At 39.0% G+C, this 10,976-nt stretch overlaps 1 pseudogene; it reads right to left on the bottom strand.

Moving 5' to 3' along the window:
- Positions 1 to 1,116: 1,116 nt before the first annotated feature.
- LOC136151171 (RWD domain-containing protein 1 pseudogene) lies at positions 1,117 to 10,754 on the bottom strand (annotated as a pseudogene).
- Positions 10,755 to 10,976: the final 222 nt, after the last annotated feature.

Raw genomic sequence — 10,976 nt, 5'->3', positions numbered from 1 at the left:
CCTGGGTGGGGGATCCCCTGGAGAAGGGAATGGCTACCCACTCCCATATTTTTGCCTGGTAAATCCCAAGGACAGAGAGGAACTTGGGAGGCTATACAGTCCATGGGGTCGCAAGGAGTTGGACACGACTGAGTGACTGAACTGGCCTGAAATGAGTGACTCTTTCCATTTTTTTTTTTAATCCCTCTTTTTTAAGACTTTTTCTTGCCCTCTCTTTTTTCTCTTGACCAATCAATTCTGCTAGTTTTGCTTGTTTAGTTAGTTTATTTTAAAGAACTTTCTTTTGTCTTTTTTAAAATTTTAAGCTTATTATTTTGTATTTGGTATAGACAATTAAAGAAACTTATTTTGTCTTTTTACCATCTGTTGTATTCAATTAATTTCTGCCTTCATTTTTATTACTGCCACTCTTCCTCTTTCTTCAAGGTTATTGTGATTTCCTTTTCTTTAGTTTTTTACCTGGAAACTTAGCTGAGCAATTTTTTAAACTTTTCTTTTGTAATATAAACATTTAGGACTATACATTTTTCTCTATAAATCACCTTATCTGCATCTAATGAAGTTTTGGGGGGAGGAGTTGTTTCTATACTCATTATTTATTGAAGTATAGTTGATGTACAATATTATATAAGTACAATATAGTGACTCATAGTCTGGTGAAGCTTTTACTTAATTCTGAAAATGTTCACACTTAAAAGTTGAAAGAATTGTACAGTGATACCCAAATGCTCAACACCTAATTTCTACAGTTAAGATTTTACTTTGTTTGCCTTATCATGCAAATTTTCATTTATTCATCCCTTCTATTGATTTCAAGGGTCTTATTTTTTTATTCACTTGGAAGGAAATGACAGATATTAGCACATTTCACTCTTAAAAACTTAAGAGTTTTAAAAAGCATGCATGTCATTACCTGCAGTTCATTATTTTTATTGATTGATTGAAAATTTAAGATCAGTTTATTAAGCTCAATGATGAAAGCTATCAGAAGACTTTTTTCCTGAAAATCATTTTTTCTTATGAAAAAAAGAAAAGAAAATCAATACACACCCTCAGCATAGACACAGATGCTGTGGCAGTCAAGCCTCTCTAAGAGGAGGATAGTTTACTAGTTGGTCAAGTCACTCTCTGGTCAGCAGGACTGTAGTCTGGATCATCCTCCTTATCCTCTGGCTCCAAGTCATTTAATTTCTGGGCCAGTGACTCATCTACCTCCACGTTGTATCCGGCATCCTCCAAGAACTGGATATTAGCTGTGTCAAGATTACGATCTGTTTCAAACAGCTGTTTCCCACTTAATTTACTTTTTTCTGCTTTTTCTTTTACTTTCATTCATTAAAAAAAATTTCCAAGAGTTCTGTATCAAACTTGGCCTTCCAACTTAAGAAATTCTGAATAGTAATAGGAGTACCATAAAATTGCTTTTCAGTTTCTGCTCTTCTTCTTGTCTTCAAGTTCCTATTTGACCTACCAATTTCACTTAATTTTATTGCACAGCTATTGCTAAAGATAATACTATAGAAAGGCTTTCTTCTGCCTGTAATGCTAGTAACTTTAAAAATGTCTGAGACTTTATTACCTTCTAGGTTTTTCTGGAAGAGTATTTCCTAGAGGGGAGCTTCATCTGGGTGCTTTTCCCTATATGTAAACTTGAGGGGAGGCACAACAGTTTCATTGTTCTCTCCAGCCTTATATGTCACAGGAATGGTGAGGCTGGTTGGATTTTTCTGATACTTAGCTGAAATACTACCAAAGGAGAATATATCAGGATATCAATATATCATTTGTATTTTGGAAGACCAGTTGTTAAGAGGGTTGGATCAACATACAATCAAGCTCTGAAGGAATCAGGGTAGATGGACTCCAGAGATTCCAATTTAAAAAAAATATATATATATATATTTAATATTCTTTTCCATTATGGTTTATCACAGAATACTGAATATAGTTCCCTGTGCTATACATCAAGACTTGTTGTTTATCCATTCTAAATACAACAGTTTGCATCTACCAGCCTCAAACACCCAGTCTATCCCTCATCCTAAAATACAGAAAAGTGCAAAAATCTTAAGTATATAGCTTGATGAATTATCACAAAATGAATACATCTAAATCAAGAAATAGAAAAGGATTCCAGAAACTCCCCTTATGTAACCATTACCTTGACTTCAGACACCATAATTAATTTTGTTTACTTTTTGAACTTGGTATAAATAAAATCATATAATTTGTATTTTTGTCTGCATGGCTTTCTTTGGTACAACACTGTATCTGTGAAATCCATATAGTTGCATCTAGTGATGATCTTCTTTTTCATTGCTATATGGTATTCCATTGTATGAATCTACTACAGTTGAAATTCTACAGTACTCATTCTACAGATGAAATATTTACTACTATAAATAATGCCATGAGAACATTTTTGTGTGTCATTTTTATTGTGGTAAAATATACATAATATTTCCCCTTTTATTTATTTTTAAATATACTTAAATATATTAAATATATTTTAAATCCAGTGGCATTAAGTATATTCACAATATTGTACAACTATTACCACAATTCATTTCCAGAACTTTTTCTTATCTTTTTGATGCACATATGTGGATATTTCTCATGGGTATATACCTAGGAAATGCTAGATCACATTGTATATGTTCAACTTTAAAAAAATATTGCCAGGCTTCTCTGGTGGCTCAGTGGTAAAGAATCCACCTGCCAATGCAGGTTTGATCCCTGATCCGAGAAGATCCCACATGCCACAGATCCCATGGGCCACAGCTATTGAACCTGTGCTCTAGAGCCCAGGAGCCACAACTACTGAAGTCTGAGAGCCCAGAGCCCATGCTCTGCAACAAGAAAAGCCATCACAATGAAAAACCCATGCACCGCAACTAGAGAGTAGTCTCCGTTCACCACTAGAGAAAACCCACGCAGCAATGAAGACCCAGCACGGTCAAAAAAAAGAAAGAAAAAATTATTGCCAATGTTTCAAAGTGGCAATAGTAACTTACATGCCCACTAACCCTGTATGATAGTTCCCATGGCTCTATGCCCCTTAATTTTTAATTTTAATTATTTTAGAAATTTGTTTTGTATCTTTTCTCACTTCTCCGATAACTGTTTAGCACCTTTTCATACACTTTATGGTCATTTAGACAATAAAAAGGGCTAAAGAAACAGAGAAGACAAAACTGTATCATGAAATTTGAAGCTAAAGTTGTATTATTTGTGTGTTGGCGAGTAGTTTACATTTCTAATAATATGTCTCCCATTGACTAAAATCAACCCCACAGGGCACTATCTCTCACACTTCCACACTGCACATATGAGATTATATCTTAAAAAAGAAATAAAATCCTTTACAGTCACTTGAGCGGGGTCTAGGGACTTAATAGTGACAAAGGCATGAATGGAATCCACCATGTTGAACAGAATATCATGTTTTCTAATTACTATTATTACCAAAAAGTGGGGTCTAGCTGCTCACCGCTCTAAAACCAATAAACAGGCCAACCTGGTGGAAGGGAAAGTTTGCTTTATTTCAGACGCCAGCAACTGTGGGGCAAGGGCAGATGTCTGTCTAAAGACAAACCGCCCCCCTCCCCTCCCACCACTCCCCGCCCCCCACAAGCCGGGGGTAGGAGCTTTTATAGACAGGGAGAGGGGGCTGCGTACAGTCAGCTCTGATAGTCATCTTCAAATTGGTCATCAGTGGTCTTACCTGCATCATCTTGGTTATTTTAGGTACAGTTAATCTTCAGTTCCAGGGTCCAATTGTTCCCATTTCTTGAAGCCAATTCTTGGAATTGTAGCAGCTTATGTCATGGGTACAGCCTAGTTATCATGCAGTTAGCTTCTTCCACCCTCCTGTTTTTTTTTAAATTAATTAATTAATTATAATTGGAGGCTAATTATTTTACAGTATTGTGGTGGTTTTTGTTTTAGTATCTATAAGACAGTTCATCTATAAGCCATATAGATATGGCTCAGAGCATTATCTAGAAGCCCTTGAGGAGGGACTAAAGGTCCTTAACTATGCTCAATTAGTACATTATTATTATTTGGTCTTCTTTGACTGTTTGCCTTTGTTTCTGCATGTTCTCACTTCTCTGATTAAACTCACTCTTTGCCTAAGTCTTTCCACAGACAAAAGGCAGGCAGAGGACATGGGGGGGCAAAGACCTCAGGGTCCTGCTCTGTTTCATTATTACTGATATGTAGGGTGTCACACTATTGCCACTCCACTCACAGGGAGTGCCTAGGCTCAGTTCTCATCTAAAGACTGCCAACATTTTTGTCCCACCCTCTCAGCACACAGCTTTCCATAAGGCTATGGCCCCAAGCAGAAGGTTGACAATAGTTTTGTTCAGCTTGCTTGTAGGGGCAAAGTTGTCCTTGGCTTCAAGCTGAAAATCAGTCCTAGATCCCTCACCTCCTGGGAGGCATAAATCTCTGACTGCTACCCTTGATTCCAGACTTATTTCGGAGCCAGGGGCTCTATGGCTTCAGCAAATTCACAGAGGTGTTGATGTTTTAAAGTTTAGATCTCTTCACTCTTTTCAAGTTTTGTCTGTCATTGCTATATGTCTGTTACAGAGTATGTGTGTGTGTGTGTGTGTGTGTGTGTGTGTAAAAGCTGTAAGCCGTTTTCATCTGTCTAGTAAGTTTCTCTCTCTCTCTCTCTCGTTTTTTTAGCCACACCGTACAACATGTGGATCTTAGTTTCCCAACCAGGGATCGAAATTGTGCCCCCCTGCATTGGCAGTGCAGAATCTTAACCACTGGACCATCAGGGAAGTCCTAATAAGAGTTTTGTGAATTGATGACACACAGGAGTTGTGACAGGATGTTAGTTAGATGCTCCCTATTGTCTTTGGAGTTTCAGCAGAAGTCTCAAAGGCAGAAAGCAACACAATAAATGCCAGGCAACCTCTTCTCCCATCCATTTCAAAGGGAGATGGGATAAGATTGTGAACCAGTCTGCCAGCATTACTATTAATAATTATCCACATTGAATCAATATAAGAGAAGGAGAATTGTGTTGGGGAATTCCCTGTGAGCTATATCCTCTCCCACCATTCTGGGGAGGGAGAGGGGGGTTTTCCCCTTTGCTGAAAGCCAAGTGGGGGCTTCCCTGGTGGCTCAGATCGTGAAGAATCTGCCCGTAATGTGGGAGACCTGGGTTTGACTCCTGGGTCAGGAAGATCCTTTGGAGAAGGGAATGGCTACCCACTCCAGTAATCTTGCCTGGAGAATTCCAAGGACAGAGGAGACTAGCAGGCTATTGAGAGAGTCAATTCCTAGGCAGAGTGATAAGAAGTCCAGGGGTCCCCAAGGAGAGAGGGGTCTGGAATTCTCAAGGAGGAAGAAAGGACAAACTTCTTTGGTCCCTCTACATTCCTTAGGATTATATAACAATAACGTATCCTGTCTGAGGACAGTCTGGAAAAAACCTTCTGTCTCATCCTGTCATCTTAAGGTGTAAATTATGGGAGTAGGGCTAGTGAGGTCTTTACAACCTCCAGACATTCTTGTGATTCACTGTAATAACTAGTTAGAGAGTATATAATTCCATTGCTAACACTAGCAAGGGGGTACTCTTTCTGCCCCCTTCTGATGCTCATGTCAGAATCTTTCTCTATCTCCTTTACACTTTAATAAAACTTTATTACACAAAAGCTCTGAGCAATCAAGCCTCGTCTGTGGCCCCGGATTGAATTCTTCTCCTCCAGAGGCCAAGAATCCTGGCGTCTTTGCGTGGTTCAGCAACCACCTTTCACTATGGCCCATGGGGTCACAAAGAGTTGGACATGACTGAGTGACTAACACACACACGCACACCCAAGTGAGACACAGACCTCCACTAGCACCTTGCAGAATGTTTGGCTTAGATCTCCTAGAATTAGAAAGTCCACAGGGACTCATGTCCTAACTCCCACCTGAGGAAGTCCATATGCAAAATGCTGGCTGACCAGCTTTCCTGGGACGAGGAGTAAGGTGGGTTGCACAGAGAATGAGCTGCACTGCCCTTGCCAGTAGGGCAAAGATGCATGAGTTGTCCTGTGGGACAAGTATGCCTAGAAGGAAACAACGTGAAGTCATTAAAAAGGTCCTTCCCACAAGGGATGCTCTGAGAGGAAAGGAACTTCATGAGAGCATATTTTACAGAATCTGCAGCAGGCCATGAACTTGGAGGCAGGGGGAGAGGAGTCATAGGCAGTTAATCAGAGGAGAGGCATTGCCTAGGTCCCAGTAAGAGCTAAAAAAAGCCCATAACAGTGACACACACAAGAGAGAAAGAGCCAACTTTCTTGAGTCCTCCAAGGCCACAGGGAACCAAATTTCGACGATAACAGCATCCCGCCCCAATTGGAAAAAGCTATGGCCCTTTCCCCTAACCTTTTCTCCTCTTATACCAAACCCTAGGGGAGGAGTTTAGAAACAGCAGCTGGTCAGCAAGAGAGAAGGAGTAAACTCTGAGGAGTAAGGATGTGGAGAAACTCGGCACATCTTCCTTTATCACAGCAAGACTCACACCTGAAGCAGGCAAGAGCTAGAGGAGGGGCAAACCTTTAGCATGAATGAAGTTGAGAGTTGAATTACATTTAGGGCCTAAATGTATGAAAATATATGAAATATATGAAGAATATGAAAAGATGTGAAAATATGAAAAATATGAAAGTATATGAAATATATGAAAGTATATGAAAAATATGAAATATATGAAAGTATATGAAATATATGAAAGTATATGAAAAATATTAAAAATATGAAGTATATGAAATATATGAATAATATGAAAATATGTGAAAAATATGAAATATATGAAAGTATACGAAATATATGAGGAATATGAAAATATATGAAAAATATGAAAGTATATGAAATATATGAATAATATGAAAATATATGAAAAATATGAAATATATGAAAGTATATGAAAAATATTAAAAACATGAAAGTATATGAAAAATATGAATAATATGAAAATATATGAAAAATATGAAAAATATGAAAATATATGAAAAATATGAAAGTATATGAAAAATATGAATAATATGAAAAATATGAAAGTATATGAAATATATGAAAGTATATGAAAAATATGAATAATATGAAAATTTATGAAAATATGAAATATATGAAAGTATATGAAATATGTGAATAATATGAAAATATATGAAAAATATGAAAGTATATGAAAAATATGAATAATATGAAAATATATGAAAAATATGAAATATATGAAAAATATGAATAATATGAAAATATATGAAATATATGAAATATATGAAAAATATGAAAGTATATGAAAAATATGAATAATATGAGAATATATGAAAAAATATGAAATATATGAAAAATATGAAAAATATGAAAGTATGAAATATATGAAAGTATATGAAAATATGAATAATATGAAAATATATGAAAAATATGAAATATATGAAATATATGAAAATATATGAAAAATATGAAATATATGAAAAATATGAAAAATATGAAAGTATATGAAATATATGAAAGTATATGAAATATATGAAGATTATGAAAACGTGAAAATATATGAAATATATGAAGAATATGAAAACATGTGAAAAATATGAAATATATGAAAGTATATTTAGGGCAGGTGTGAAGGGGAAGCAAGGGAGTTTTCCAATTATATACTTTGGGGCCAGCTCCCCTGATAAAAATAATTATTCAGTATTAGAAAAGGATTGAAGAGGAAAAGTTGATACAGTGTAACTATCCCTGATTCAGCATATATGGACTCCAATGAGCTATAAACACCTATTCACATTTTCTTCATATTTGCTTCAGTTCAGTTCAGTTCAGTCAATCAGTCATGTCTGACTCTGCGACCCCATGAACCGCAGCACGCCAGGCCTCCCTGTCCATCACCAACTCCCAGAGTCTACCCAAACCCATGTCCATTAAGCTGGTGATGCCATCCAACCATCTCATCCTCTGTCGTCCCCTTCTCCTCCCTCCCTCAATCTTTCCCAGCATCAGGGTCTTTTCAAATGAGTCAGCTCTTTGCATCAGGTGGCCAAAGTATTGGAGTTTCAGCTTCAATGTCAGTCCTACCAATGAACACCCAGGACTGATCCACTTTAGGATGGACTGGTTGGACCTCCTTGCAGTCCAAGGACTCTCAACAGTCTTCTCCAACACCACAGTTCAAAAGCATCAATTCTTTGGCGCTCAGCTTTCTTCATAGTCCAACTCTCACATCCATACATGACTACTGGAAAAGTCATAGCCTTGACTAGATGGACCTTTGTGGACAAAGTAATGTCTCCACTTTTTAACATGCTGTCTAGGTTGGTCATAACTCTCCTTCCAAGGAGTAAGCATCTTCTAATTTCAAGGCTGCAATTGCCATCTGCAGTGATTTTGGAGCCCAGAAAAATAAAGTCAGCCACTATTTCCAATTTGCTTAGATAACACCAAAAGCAATGGGTAACCAAAATTCATACACAGAATAATAAAGACCGAGTGTACACCTCTGGCAGAGTTTTAATTAGCACTCTGCTCCACGTAGTCACTTAGGACCCAGGCTGACAGGCTGTACCTTCTGGAGCACATAGCTTCTTCAGTTCCACAGCAAGGAAAGAAAGAGCATTTTATAACTACTCTTTCCTGATTCCCAGAGGTGATACAAGGTGCTTGCATTCACAGCTGTAGTGACTAGAAAAGTCATAACACTCCCCTTTTTGAAATGGGGAAGGAAGCATTCTTTTTCTGGTGCTAAGCATGATAGGAGCCCCAGATATGGTGCATGAGTGCTCAGTCACCCAGTTGCATCCGACTGTTTGCAATCCAATGAACTATAGGGCAAGAAAATACTGGAGTGGGTTGCCATTTCCTCCTCCAGGGGATCTTCCCAGCCCAGGGATCAAACCAGCGTTTCCAGCATCTCCTGCATTGGCAGGTTGTTTACCACTCAAGATTTCCAGGACATTTTACATGGCAGCCTCACTTACAGAGGCTGTCACTCTTCTTTGATAGGACTTTTACCTGCTGAGCTACTGTATCTAAATCTTAGATTTCGGGTCTCTGTCGCACACGTTATGAAACATATTTTTAGACTGCTCAGAAACCTTGTACATAACTCATATTTTCTGCATAAGAGCCATCACTTTCTCAGATTGCTTTACTGTCACTTCTTTTACTACCATCAATCCTGGTAGTTTTCTTTTCACAGAGAAATCACATTAAAGAAAGCTCTGTACTGTCACATTACACAGTTAAAAGAAAACAACAGAACTGGGTTGAGATCTGGATAACTGGCATTTGACAGCATTCATTCATTAGCTGATAACTCATTCCCTCATGATGACTTCCCACTATACAGATAATCCCAACTCATATTTCAAACAAAATTGGCTATCTGTGAAAAATAATCTGAGATTTAATTTAACGGACTATGCAAGGATTCATATAAAAAATTCCATGTAAACTGAATATGGGAAACAAAATCGTTAAAAGTGTTAACAAATATGGGAGAATATATTAAGAATCTTGACATGATGAAGGCCTCTTTAGGCCAGAAAATCCAAAGTCAGCAACTGGAAATTCAAATGCCTCTAGGGAGCAAGCAATACTGAGTGAAGATGGGTGTGAGAGAGATCAATTAGTAAAAATTTATTTTAATTTTACTGAGCTATGAGGTAAGTAAATGCCATTATACAAACATGTGAAATTGGACAGACTCTAAATTTAATATGAAAAATATCAACTAGAAAATGGGAACCTTAGGGAATGCCCTGGCAGTCCAGTGGTTAGGGCTTAGCGCTTTCACTGCCAGGCCAGGGTTCAATCCCTGGTCAGGAAACTAAGATCCCACAAGCCCCACAGCTCTATCAAAAAAAAAGAAAAGAAAAGAAAATGGAAATCTTTTTAAATTAATTTTTTGTGTTGTCTCTTCTTTGCAAACAGAAACTTGATTTTCATACCAATTTCAGGCTTTGTGTTTCTAATAGAGGAAAACTTTCAAGCCATTAGTACTTTATTTTGAAGAGTTCAATTTAGCATCAACATTTTTTTTTTCATGTTTTGACCATTGTTTTTCTTATTTTTTTTTAACTTTTGTACTTAGAATGTATGCAGGACCCTGAGTCCCTGTACTTAGTATACAGGGACTACCACTGCACCCAAGAGTCCAGGAAAAATCTGGTCGCAGACTGGAGGATTCCAAATCCCTTCCAAAATCTCTCCAGGCCTCCTAGCTGTCACGATGTAGACCCCTAGCGGTGAGCTACGTTCACGATAAGTGTTCTGATTGAGACAGCGACAATTTTACTCGGGTGCCTGCTTTGGGTTTGATTCTCGCCCCCGAATCGCCCCCATTCCGCACTTCCCATCCTCAATTTCAACTTCTACAAAAGAGGCAAAATAGAAAGTAAATTGTTGGCCGTGGTGTGGCTTCTATGGGAGCCGGGACTTCGTCGGTCGTTCTTGCCGAGGTGCGTAATCTTCCCCATAACGCCTTGCAGGTTTTTAATATTCCCATCACTTACAACCATTTCTTGTCCCCACGTAAATTAACAGGGTTGCGGGTAGGGGAAAAGTAAAGATGCTCCCGCCCCCTCGAAGCCACCAGCGTCCCGAGGACGCGAGCATCCCCGGAAGAGCCAACTCCGCTCCCACTAATCCGTTCCCTTCCGCTCGGCCCAGCCCGGGCAGAGCCCTTGGGGTCACGTGTTCGCCGGAGGAGGGGAAGTGGGCGGCTCAGCGGCCGCCATCTTGCCGGCTTGGAGGCGGAGCGTGAGGAGCGCGGGTCGCGCGCTTCTCCTCCCCTCCCCTCGCCCAGCCTCGCACCGCCCTTCGTGCTCCTCCCCACTTCTGGCTCCCTTGGCCGCTCCCTGAGTGGAGGAACGGGGAGCCCCGGAGGGCGGGGGGGTGTGTCGGGCCCGTGCTCGCGCCCTCCAACCGCCAGCCGCGGCCGCGGGGGCGCGCTCAACCGG

The sequence above is a fragment of the Muntiacus reevesi genome, chromosome 20, assembly GCF_963930625.1.
Source record: "Muntiacus reevesi chromosome 20, mMunRee1.1, whole genome shotgun sequence".
Taxonomy (NCBI): domain Eukaryota; kingdom Metazoa; phylum Chordata; class Mammalia; order Artiodactyla; family Cervidae; genus Muntiacus; species Muntiacus reevesi.
This window is presented reverse-complemented; position numbering and strand designations above follow the sequence as displayed.